Genomic DNA, 12,867 nt, shown 5'->3' with positions numbered 1-12,867 from the left:
TAAGATGATATCTTAGGAGCAAATAACATATCAGCAAATACCCCAATAAATGCTATGATCTACTAGGGAAAGTGGCGCAGATTACAGATAACAGCCAGCCACCAGGCAATCTTGGAAACCGCCCTAAAAGCCTGTCGGTTAGGTAAGGTTTTTTTTTTCCCCCCTTAACCAATGTCTAACTGTCGGGACATCTCCCTCATGGCTTGATTAACTTTTTCAAAGCACGATGGATCTCTAGTGGTTTTGGAAGTTATCCCAGCAGGCATTCCCCTAGGCTTCCCTGGGGAAAGGGTATAGGCCAGTGTCTCTCATTTTGTGTTAGGGCTTTGAAGTCTCACGTTTTCAATTACCTACCAGACCCAGCATTTTCTTTGAATAAAACACTTACCAGTCTCAGGCCCACATTCCCGCAGTTCCTAATACAGAAAGGGCTGTATTACTACTTTGCTCCATGTAGATTGCTACCCTGTTAGTTTAAGCACCTACAGCAACAAGAGTTTGCATGGTAGCTGGAGTCAGTATCTGGAAGCCAGGGGGAGAAATGAAGTCATTTTCCATATTCTATATACTTCCCTTCTTTGAAACCACAAATAGTTTTGTTTTTGTTTTTGTTTTTGTTTTTTTCATTTTGAAGTGTATTTTTCAGGGGAGAAGTTCTCCCAAGAGTGACTCAATTCTTTTCTTCCCTTCAGATAAATAGCATTTAAAACTTTGTGGTTTTGCTCTCCTGAAATGATTCCGTCAACCAGAGTCAAAACTTCACAGCAGGAAACAAAAAAAGGAAAGAAAGAATAAATGAGTGAAAAAAGAAAAAATACAAAGTCCTTGTGACAAAGAGCCTTAAATTCTCACCATTTACCTTAAAGTGAGAGCCAATCTGAGCCATTGACCATATTGAAATGTTAGAATGCTTTCAAAGGATATGTGTGTGTGTGTGTGTGTGTGTGTCTGTGTGTGTGTGTGTGTGTGTGTGTGTGTCTGTGTGTGTGTGTGTGTGTCTGTGTGTGTGTGTCTGTGTGTGTGTGTGTGTCTGTGTGTGTCTGTGTGTCTGTGTCTGTGTGTGTGTGTGTGTGTCTGTGTGTGTGTGTCTGTGTGTGTGTGTGTGTCTGTGTGTGTGTCTGTGTGTCTGTGTCTGTGTGTGTGTCTGTGTGTGTGTGTGTGTGTCTGTGTGTGTGTCTGTGTCTGTGTGTGTGTCTGTGTGTGTGTGTGTGTGTCTGTGTGTGTGTCTGTGTGTGTGTGTGTGTGTCTGTGTGTGTGTCTGTGTGTCTGTGTCTGTGTGTGTGTCTGTGTGTGTGTGTGTGTGTGTGTGTCTGTGTGTGTGTGTGTGTCTGTGTGTGTGTGTCTGTGTGTGTGTGTGTGTGTCTGTGTGTGTGTCTGTGTGTCTGTGTCTGTGTGTGTGTCTGTGTGTGTGTGTGTGTGTCTGTGTGTGTGTGTCTGTGTCTGTGTGTGTGTCTGTGTGTGTGTGTGTGTGTGTGTGTCTGTGTGTGTGTCTGTGTGTGTGTGTGTGTGTGTCTGTGTGTGTGTCTGTGTGTCTGTGTCTGTGTGTGTGTCTGTGTGTGTGTGTGTGTGTGTGTGTGTGTCTGTGTGTGTGTGTGTGCGCACGCGCGCGCGGGTACCTCCATGGTTGGAGATTCTGTTGGAGAAATATGGTTGGACTATTTTGACAATTTTTAACCTGCTTAAATTGGATTTTTTAAAGTGCACAAATTGATGTTCTGCCACTTGGAGAACGTTTTAAAGATACCAGGACATCAAAGAAAAACAGTGCGGGTAAATCAGATGCAAACATCCCTGTATCCACCCCAGCAAAATTAGTTTAGGATTTCCTAGGGCAATGCTAAATTAGAGAATGCTCTGGCATCAGGGCAAGAACCACTGGTAATCATTTCTTTTTTTTTTTTTTTTTTTTTTTTTTTTTTTTTTTTTTGGTATTGGAGGCATGGAACTGGTGGCTGAAAAAGATATCTTAATAACGTGTAGAAATTCCTAAAGGACATTAATTTCATAGATAGAATACGACCTATCATTCATATATATGTGTGTGTGTGATACAGATATATATATATATATGCATATATATATATATATATATATATATATATATATATATATATATCTCCACAGGTAGGGACAGAACTGAGATTTCTGAGTATCTATCTCTGTCAGTGTCCTGGAAAGTTGTGTCAGTTTCTGGTCCCTTGGAATTTGAATAGCACGCGGCCTTCCCCGCCCTGGCTATTCCTCCTGCCTTCTGATTTGGTCATCAGGTATCTTTCTCCATCTTACGATAGGGTAAATCAGATCTTGAAAACAGCAATGTGTATTAGGTGCGATATCAGCAGCAGAAGCTGAAAGCGGGTTTTTTTTTTTTTAAATGAATCCAGAGAGACGGAGTGATCTACTTGATAATAAAGCTTAGCTTTAATGCCAGCTCCATGCTGTTACAGCATATTACTAAACAGCGAGAAATGTGGCACAGATGTTGTGGCGGCCATATTTTACACCATCCAAAAGGTCATGTCGCTTGTTATTACATTCGGAATCAATATTAAGTGAGCGTTCCAAATTTCAGCTGTCAGTTGAATTTATTGCCGCAAACCAAAGCTGAAGGGTCCTCGACTGTGATTCAGGCAAGCTAACAAATTAACTAATACAAGGGCATGCCTGGAAGAAGCAGGTGACCCAACGTGCCGGAGCAAAAGCTGGGCTCTTGCCTCGCCGCAAGAAAGGACTTGCTCCAACTGCCAATCAAAGGCAACTGCTACCTCACTGAGAGAAAGAAGGGAAGTGGAGAAGGAAAGAGGGAGGAGGGAGGTAGGACAGGAAGCCAAGCAGTTGACGGACCTAGGGAGTCTGTTAGACCTGTAGGGACGTTAAGTCAAAAGGTGGAAAAGGGGGGGAAAAAGGAAGAAAGGAATCTCTTTTTGTTAGGTAGATGAAATATCCTCAGAGTAACTCAATAAAAGTTAGGAGAAGAGAGTGGGGGGGGGGAAGGGAACAGTGAAAGGTAGGGGAGTAGATGATGACCAGGTTCTTGGGTGAAGTGTAACCTACCACAGTACCAAGGATCAGAGGCAGCACCCCAGGGTGTCTGCTTACATTCCTAAATTCGCCTCATTTCTGGCCTCCTGGCTTTGGCCCACGCCATGGACGTGGATACACTACTAGTTTGACTTTCTCTGTCATCTTTTCATGCATCATCGCCTCAGTCATGGCTTTCGAACCTCTGCCATTAGCTCTGGAAATGACACTTTCGTAGACCCTGTAGATGCCCATTTAATTCATTCACAGAATACCCCTATGCATGCACCAGTTACCTAATACGATTTGTTGGGGGGGGGGATTTAAGGATTCCTAGTGAGTGGGAAGAAATCAAAGGTCATACAAAAAGCATCGTATCGAAAGGGAGGCGCACTCTCAGGTGTGCCAACCAGTGTCCCCTCTACAGGATGTCTGTCCAGTAGGATCGCAGAAGGCTGCCTGCAGCAGGCAGAAAGCCTGCATGTGACTCTGTAGACCCATGATTGGCTCTGAAATTATGCATAAAACATATCCTTAAAACCATCTCTCTGTGTGATAGATCCTGGTGCATCCGTTGAAGAACAACGGCTGCACACAAAGTGGGCAATCCAGGGATGTGCTGAGGCTTCCGTGGGTGCCAGAGCTCACGAGGCACCTTGAAATGAGACGTAAGCAGGAAGAAATTAGGTTGTGTGATCTGCTGGCAGACAGAATTCCTCTCCTGACAAACGTTCCTGCTTGAAAAAGGTCTCGGGAGATTTTGGACACATTAGCAAATCTCCAAACTGCTGATAATGTGGGGCTGAGGGTAACTAGGGCCCTCAGGTGCTTTCTGACAAAAGCAATGTGTGCTTTCCTTATCTCCTCCCGTTCTGCCTCCTGTTACAAACGCCAGTTATGATTTTTAATTGACTTTACTAGGAGCATCAAGAAAGAGAAAAAAAAACCCTCTGTAATTCTAGTAAAACAGTACTTCAGTCAAGGACTATTCATTATTCAAGATTCAATAAACATTTTTGAGTACTCACTTTGGGTATATCCTACGTTCAGTGCTCCGGGATAAAAGACAAACAAGACGGGGGTCCCCATTCTTGAAAACTGAAAGAGAAGCAGCCATTGCCTCAGGATGTCCAGTCCAGAGCCACAGGGTACAGCGCAGAATTCTGTGACCTTACACCCCACAGATTTACTTCTAGGAATTTATCCAAGGAAGCAGTGCATAAAATTATGCTTAAATGGATATTAATTGTAACGTGGTCGCTGACAGCTAAATAGGTGCTTAATGATTATTTATTGGATAAATAAGTATTATTTTGAATATTTATAACCATGAAACAGGGGGTTCTATGTGTATAACAAGGACTGGTTAAATGCTACACGTACAAACCGGAACGTTTTTAAAAATAATGTCACAAGGCTAACTCTCAGTGACACAGCTTTCCCAACTCATACTGCTAAGTGAGAGCAGGTTAGGTTTGTAATTTTGCTTATATGGAAAACACTCACATAAGAAGGGATTGGGTCGATGACCCAGCAGGTCAAAGCACTTGCTGCCCAAGAATAATGACCTGAGTCTGAACCCCAGAACCCACAGTAAGGAGGGAACTGCCACCAAAAAGTAGTCCTCAATCACCTATGTTGTGGCATACACGTGTGCTCTCTAAATAAATAATCAAACAAATATAAATAATTCAGTAGAGTACTCTGATGACCAAACTAAATGACAAAGGGTGGAACTGAAAAACAAAATGTGTTGTGTATATATGTGTATATGTGTATATATATGTGTGTGTGTGTGTACACATATATGCATGTGTGTATATATGTGTGTACATATATATGTGTGTACATATATATGTATTTATGTGTACACACATATGTATATGTATATGTATATGTATATATGTGTAATACATATATGTGTATATGTACATGTATGTGCACATATATGTGCACATATATGTACATGCATGTGATGTGTTTATATGCATATATGCATATATGTATATATGTATGCATGTATGTAGGGCATCATAAAAATCAAACCACACATATCAAAGTAGTTTGTTCTTTCATACATGTATAAGACTATTCTTATCATCATTAATTTTAAATTGTACTGGCCTAAAGGGGTCGGTCCCAGCATCTTTTATTCTGTGGCATTATGTTTTTATTTCATAAAGTTCTTCCATAAAGTAACATGTAGGGGTCTCTGTACCAGTACTACAAAAATCTTGCAAAGATATCTGATTGGGAATCCTTCTAGATGTGTACAGGTTCCCCACCAGCTCTTCCGGTTGTAGCCGCCCCTAATTTGACAGCATTGTTTGTAGCAATTTGCATGTGTTGGATTTTTTTTTTCCCAAGGCGTTGAACTTCGGAAAGAGCTTTGTTTTTATGCTATCTCACTGGTGCGTGCTATATTTAACTGAATTGTGAAATTAGATTAAAGTACAACGGGCATCAGTAGGTTTGCGAATAAACAAAATTTCGAGGAGCAGGAGGGGGGAGGATTACTAAGAAACAGCCCACGAGCTGTGTGGCGTGGATATGTTTCTAAGTTCTCAGCAAGCAGCGTGGTGTGGATGGATTTGTATGCTTTCAGCAAGAATGTAGTATACTAGCAAGCCAGTCAGATGGCAGTGGATTCGGAGAGCCTCAGGAATGTACACTAGACAGAAGAGCAGCCAGAGAAGGAGAACCAGATACCACCATCAGTAGCGTGGGTCTATGAAGGGGAAATTACAGTACGTTTGCAGTCTGCCTGTTCTGCATCATCCAAACGCTTTGCAGGGGATAATGTACTTTCACACGCATATCACTCATTTGCTCGATTCCTTGCTGACAGACATTTAAAATTGAAGTTGACGTGTGCCTAGCCCTGAGTGCCACTGGTTGTTTAACCTGAGTCTGACAAGGCTTTGCAGCTGAACCTCCTAGCCTTGAATCTGAACTCTGTCACTTTTTACGGGTGTAACTTTGGGAAAGTACACTCTGGGACTCTCAGTAGTGCCCTAGTTTGTATAACTGTAAAATGGGGATAGTAAGAGCAACGTCTAGCAAACCAAGGGGTTTGTGAAAATCAAATAAAATACAGAATGATCCCAGGAGAGGGCTTGCTGTGTTAAGTGCTTCTGTTTCTCTTACGGTCCTGAAGCCTTCACAGAGTTCCGACTTCTAACTTGTTATCCAGAGCACACTCTACATGGCGTCCAGAGGGGAATGCCAGCAAATGGCTGATGGAGTGCCAGCACATACATGTATTTGATGCTACAAAAGTGAGGCTGGGGATTGCGACCCATGGGCTGATTCTGTCCTAATGTCTGTTTTTATAAGCAAAGTTTTCTTGAGATACAGTCATCCTGTTCACTTACCTATTGGCTGTGGCTTTTATTTCACACTGCATCATCAAGCTGACGGAGAACTTAGAGCAGAGACCACATGGACTACAGAGGGTAAAGTACTCACTGGGCCTCATAGAAAACGGATGGCCAATCTGCTGTTGGGTATAAGTCAAGATAGTGTCCTCGTGGTGGGGTGAAGTAAAAAGAGTTTATGTGCTTAGAAAGAGGATTCTTAGAAATCAACCCACATCGTTTGTGCATGGATTATCTGAAAGCTACCAGAGCTAGGAACACACATACATACATACATACATACATACATACATACATACATACATACAAAAATACATACACACACACACACACACACACAAATGATTTGGTCGGCAGAGTAAGAAATGATGTCAAGGTTATCAAAGGTATTGTAGGTCTAGTCAGAGAGCCATTACAGGCTTTGGGGCAGGACAAACATACAAATAGCTTAGCTTAATTTGATGCTCTAAAATGTCAGGGGCAGTGAGTGTAGACAGTAAGCACTAACTGGAGAATTCACAGGTAGCTGTTGCATTTCAGGGTCACAGGAAGAGCAGTGGGTAGGGAGAGGAGATAGAAAATGGGTTTCAGATAGTTCTTAAATCCTTAATCCACACTGGCATGAAGGAAACTCTATGGGTTTCTTTCCTGGAAAATCATAGTAGGATATAGCCAATGGTAGAATTTACCAGAATTTCCAGAACTATGGTCTTCATAAAAAAGAGGAGGGGGATTAAAATTGTGATTCTAAAATGGGCTAGTTAATCTGGAACAGATGCGTGATACACTCTATCAAGATCATGTGTACCAGAATGTACAATTACACGTCTTACACACACATACACATGCTTGCACATGCCCAAATGGGCCTCATAGGTTTTAGTGTAAGAAAACAGCCTGGAAACTGTCTTACTCCATCCGGATTCCTCCTGTCACAGTGAGTCTCACCTCACCGGTTATCATCGTCTGATCTGACTTGCTCACGACCCAGTCCTTGGCTAATGGTGTAAGCGGTGTTAACGCATATCAGCCTGTCACCCTGATCCTGGGCTTTCTTAAGAGTCCTTTGTTGCAGTACAGAACATCATCGTGGTAATGAGGTGGAAGGAAAGAAGTTTCCATCCACAGTATAAAGTGATAGAGAAAGGCACTCAGCATCCGGTGCTTTAGAGAGCAAGCAGACCCATAGTGGAAATGGCAGCCCCATATGCAGGTTCAGGCTGTCTCTGTGCTGTTTCTTCAAAGATCCCTGCTCATTGCCAAAGCCTTCGGATGTAGGCAGTCTTTTTTAACAGCTTGCAAACAAGAAACAACAGCAGAGATGACAAAAAGGGTAGTCACCACCCTGACCTACCTAGAACCTATAGGATCCAAGAGGTTGGGTAGATGGGTCAGTGGCTCCGCCATGGCCAGGACCACGTGCTGTAAATCCCGGAATGCACTAATGAGCTCTGTAAATATTCTCCAAATTAGTTAGCTACATACGCCGTGGCCTTGTTTAAATGAGGATGTATTTATTCCCTGTCACCCTACGTACCGTGTGACCTATTAGGACCTGCTCTTCCTTTGCACACTTAGCATCTATATCCATAAAAATCTTCAACACCAACGAGGGCAAAAACACTTGAGTCGCAGACATCTAGGACCTGCCATTCCATGGCCTTCCCTGTTCAGGTTGGAGTCGAGAACGAAACCAGGACAAAGGAGGTTCAGAGAGAGAGAGAGTTTGTTTTCAAAGAGTTGGATAAGCCTGGACAGTGCAATCGTCACGAGGGGAGCTGCTGGCAAATTCTGTTCTTTCTCTATAGCAGCAAATGACGGTCAGCTGTCTGGAGCCAAGGCACCGGGACAGCAAGGAAGACGGTAGCCAAGCTTACGGTTCCTTACTGCACGCTTACCTCTGACTGCCAATGGCCTTTTTGAAAGGTTTCCCCCTCGTTCCCCATCTTTTGTGTTTTATATTATTTATGTATTATTATTTATGTATTTTATATATTTTATGTGTTTTATATTATTTACGTATTACATTGCTTTCTGTTTGGGGGTAAAAATAGATTTATAATAATAATAATAATAGCACTATTATTGCTAAGTCCCCGAGTGCAACGAAGGAGTGAAGGAAATTCCTCAGATGCACACATTTCCGTGAGATGACCGAGTGGCTTTTTAAAAACAAACATTCAATATTCGGTAAATGATAATATCGGCGCTGTGGCATGAAAGTCAAAATTCTATATGAAAGAGGTCAACAAAAGCGTAAGTGTGTGTGGAAGCCAGAGATTGGGGTAAGTTTCCTTTGGTACGTCCTTAGAATCTAGCTCTGTAGGCAAGAGTAATTTTAATTTTATTGGTACTTGTTTTATTATTTTGAATTATGTTCATGGGGGCGGGGAAGCATCCCGCAAAAGGCAGAGGAGGGTATCAGGTTCCCTGAAGCTGGAGTTACAGAAGCAGACAGAGCTGGGTGTCGAGGTACAAACTCCAGTCTCTATAAGGGCAACATGTCTTAGCCACTGAGCCATCTGCCCAGTCCCAACAGCAACTTAAAGGCTCTAATAACCTGTTTGCTGATAGTAGAAGGAATGAACAGAGGAGATCAAGTGGGTATATGGAAATTCTGAGTTCAAGGCCTTGAAGCTCTCTCTCAGAATTTATGCAAAGAACAGGGACGAGTAATCGTCTCCTGCGTGGTTCTAAGTGTTCTTAGAATGAGCAAGCTTCCGCCATGGCTAACTACAAAACAGGATTTTGCCTGCCAGTCCAGTTGGCTGTCCCTGCTCTCAGAGATGCCCACATATCGTCCTAGGAAGGTTTGGAGCAATGTGTTCTCACCCACCTCGAAGGCTCTGATCTCATCTCCAAGGCCAAGCCCTTTGTGATAGATAACATGCTCAGTGAACCCAGACTTTATCAGGGAATTCAAGGGAAGGAAAGATTTCCATACTTAAGTGAAAAAGATGTAAAAGAACAACACAAAAAAAGTAAGAGGGAACAGTCAAACTGCAAAGGAGACAATTAAAGAGACCAAAAAAAAAAAGTCCCCTTGGCTGCCTTTTGGGTACATTTTTTTCATCTTTTCACCAAGGAATTGCAGGCTTTCAGTTTTCCCCACCTCGGCTTAAAATACTGTTCTGGAAAAGAACGGCCGGCTACTGAGAGGTAGCTTTGGATTAAAAGGCAAATGTAAGGGAGTCAAACAGCTGTCAGACTGTGGCCAACGCAGACACCGCCCATGTCGCGGGCTGGCTTAGGCTAGCCAAGAGTCAGCAAACCTGTAGCTAGAACCCTATTCTCCCTACTGCTAACTGTCAGATACAAGCCTTTTCCTGGCTTGCATTTTTTTTTTTTCATGATCATCTGACGCACTCGATGCTTCTGCTCAAAACCCAGGGAGCAGTTACTTCATTTTTCAAAGCACAAAGGACCGGGCGCTTTTAGTTTTGAGTGAAATCGCTGTTTTCGGCTCTCGCCGTGGGAGACGAAGCATCGATCGGCTCCCACTGTAAACAGGAATTCTTTTTCCCGCCTTCTCTTTTGTTTTTGTTTGTTTTTCCACTTCATCCCCGCAGGACAGTTGTGTGCATCAGCGTAGCACACCAGGTTCGACCCACTAGGCAAGTCCAAGGAGAAAGGGTCACGTGAGACGGTGAGGGCCAGGCTGAGGGGATGCTACAGGGCAGGAGGGAGCCATGTTTACGGATGACCAGTGGGCGCTGCGGGGCAGACCCACATGGCACTAGCAGCAGATTCCTCCGCTGGGGAGCGGAAGATGACATTGCAGTAAGAAGGGTTTCTGAACCCCGGTTTAACAAGCCCTCTGCAGCTCCAGGTCCAATCCCCAGGAAACTCGTTAACGCAGTTAGTTGCCAGGGCAGTGTGCACTTAAGACAGGGAGAAAGTGCAGCCACTCCTCAGCCTCCTGGATGCCAAGGCCGCTCTTCCATTCATTAGCTCAGCCTGCTGACCTCACAAAGTTGCTCTCGGCCCTGGGAGAGCTAGGAGAAGTTGAATTCCAAACCACTGGCTTGTTTCTCTTAAAATATTGTCGACCAATATCTGAAGGGGTTTTTGTTTATCGGCAAACCATTTGGTCCTGATGAGAAATCACACAGACTCTGCAAGGCCTTAGTCAATTTTAAGGATACAGAGTATCCCAAATAATACTCGGGCTTGGGGTGAGAATAGGTCAGTGCTTGGGACTGGGAGAGAGGAGATTGCGGAAGTGACTGAGGCAGCCACAAGGCAAAGCCTCCTGACTCGTGTACGGATAACTGTATAGAGGCGTCCACGTGTGATCATTGTTAATCCAACAGAAAACAGTGACAGGGACCCAGCAATGGCAGATAGAACAACGGGTGAAAAAATCAGCATCGAATTCAACTCTGGACTCAGTTACTTCAAACGTTTTAGCTAGCTTTAAACAGACTGCTTAATTTTTCAAAGCCCCCATTTCTTCTTCTATGAAATGGGAAAAACAGTAATAAAACATAAAGGTATTTGGTGTGCTCCCTCCTCTCCTACCCCCCTTTTTAATTTGGGGAAACTACTTAGGACCGTTAGGAGAGAAATAAATTGGAGTGTATGCAGTAAGAGCTTAATGGTTGCTGTTTCCTCTCCCACTCCTCTTCCTCCTTCTTTTCTCGTGGCTTGATGAGTTTAACAATGACTTTTTATATAAATCGTTCGCTTTTCTATTTCAAGCTTAATTGAATATTTAAATAAGGTAAACTCTAAATGTGAAGGGGGCGGGGAGTCAAAGGCTCACGCAGTCCCTGCTGCTGTCTGAAGGTGTTCGGACCTAGTGGTCTCCACTCACCTGCTTTTCACCTTCTCCGGGAGAGGGAATGATGTGTCTTTCAGGTGCCAAAAATATTTTCCTGCCAGGCACCTTAAATTTGCATTTGTCATTGTAATTCTTTTGTTCCAAAAAAAAAGAAGGGGGTGAAAAGAAGGTGAACGGGGGATGTCACCGATTGGCAAGAAATATCAAAATGTGTACCTCTATCTCTTCAGAGTATCACACTAAATTGAGAGCTCGCATTATTTGGGTTCAATTCAAGCTAGAGAATCCAAACCAGCAAGGAATGATTTGTGACTCCCAGTGTATTTAACTCAAAACTATTTCAATAAATCTGGGAATTCATCTATAGCCAGTTAAATTAAGTTTTTTTTCAATTTGGAAGGAAACGGTGCCAAATTGATAAGGTCTTTTGAATTATTCTATCTAAATATACTTAATCTTCATTAATGCAGCCCTGTATGGTATTTTGAGCCAATCTGAACAAGAAAATTTTTCACAAATTTAATTCTTAAAATAGAATTTCTGGGTTTTTTTTTTTCTCTCTCTCTCTCTACTATACAGCCTGCCTGCCAAGACATGTATGCTAGAGGATTTACGTACATAGCAAGTTTTTCTCCTAAATTCTAGCCCACCCTCATTTCTGGACACATAGGATGTGATTCAATACAGCTATTGGAATGGCTTTATTGTCCCTCTTTCCCCGCTCGGTACTATGTGGAGATGAGTGAACTACTCATTAGCACATACTTCATTTGGGGAAATTATCTCAAGGAAGTTTATTTCGTTCCCTTTTTTCCCCCTCCTTTGTTGATGTAGCTAATGAAACAATATGCATTTCAATTCTCAAGGATCTCTGGATTCAGACCTAGAAAGCAGCTAACACACAATTGATTTCCAGCCCTGCAGGAAAAAGGGGGAAGCAGTGGAGAAGTCAGATGGATTGATTGCTGAGATACAGGCCCTGTGGGATGCTCCGATAGCATCCATGTCTTGAATGTATGCACAGTCCCCTCGTCAATAGAAAAATCCCCAGGATAGTAACTTTATAGAGTCTACACAGCAGTTTAAATAGGCAGGTGTGCTAACCACGGTTTAGCCCTCTTCAGATCTGCCTGGCCACTTAAAAACTGCCATATTTCAGATAGGGAGGTAGGGGGATGGATCCTGGAAGAGTTCAGGAGAGGAGATGAGGTTGATTGTGATCAAAAGACATTGTACTAAATTCTAGAAGAGTTAATAAAATATTTATGGATAAAAGGAACTACCAAGTAGTCCACACTCAACACTAAAGCCTATTGCTAGGTTTGCTCATACAACAACCTTGCAAAGCAAACATGATTGTTCCCGAGGGTCAAGGGTCATAGAGAAAACATCTACAGCTCAGGATCCCAAACCCTGTTCTTTGTGTCCCTGTGATCCTGTGTGCCAGAGGCAGGGCTGGGGACATAGAGGGAAATTCTTCCAGTCGAACCTCGTCTGGTCTCTCTGGTTTGATACTTTTTTGCAAACTACTTCTTTAAAAGACATTGATGCATCGCTCTTCTTATTTCACTGAGAAATCTCTTCACAGGGAATTAAGAGGTTTTCCCCACTTGTACCATAACTGGTACAACTGGAACCTGACTGGTTTGTTTTTTTTAGAAAGGAAATGACTAGACCAAGAGGATA

General features: G+C 42.9%; 1 protein-coding gene across 13 annotated transcripts in view; it reads left to right on the top strand.

Moving 5' to 3' along the window:
* The window catches only part of Tenm2 (teneurin transmembrane protein 2), a 1,136,292-nt gene that overhangs the window by 670,634 nt on the left and 452,791 nt on the right, over positions 1-12,867 (top strand).

Source organism: Rattus norvegicus, chromosome 10 (genome assembly GCF_036323735.1).
Source record: "Rattus norvegicus strain BN/NHsdMcwi chromosome 10, GRCr8, whole genome shotgun sequence".
Classification (NCBI taxonomy): Eukaryota; Metazoa; Chordata; class Mammalia; order Rodentia; family Muridae; genus Rattus; species Rattus norvegicus.
This window is presented reverse-complemented; position numbering and strand designations above follow the sequence as displayed.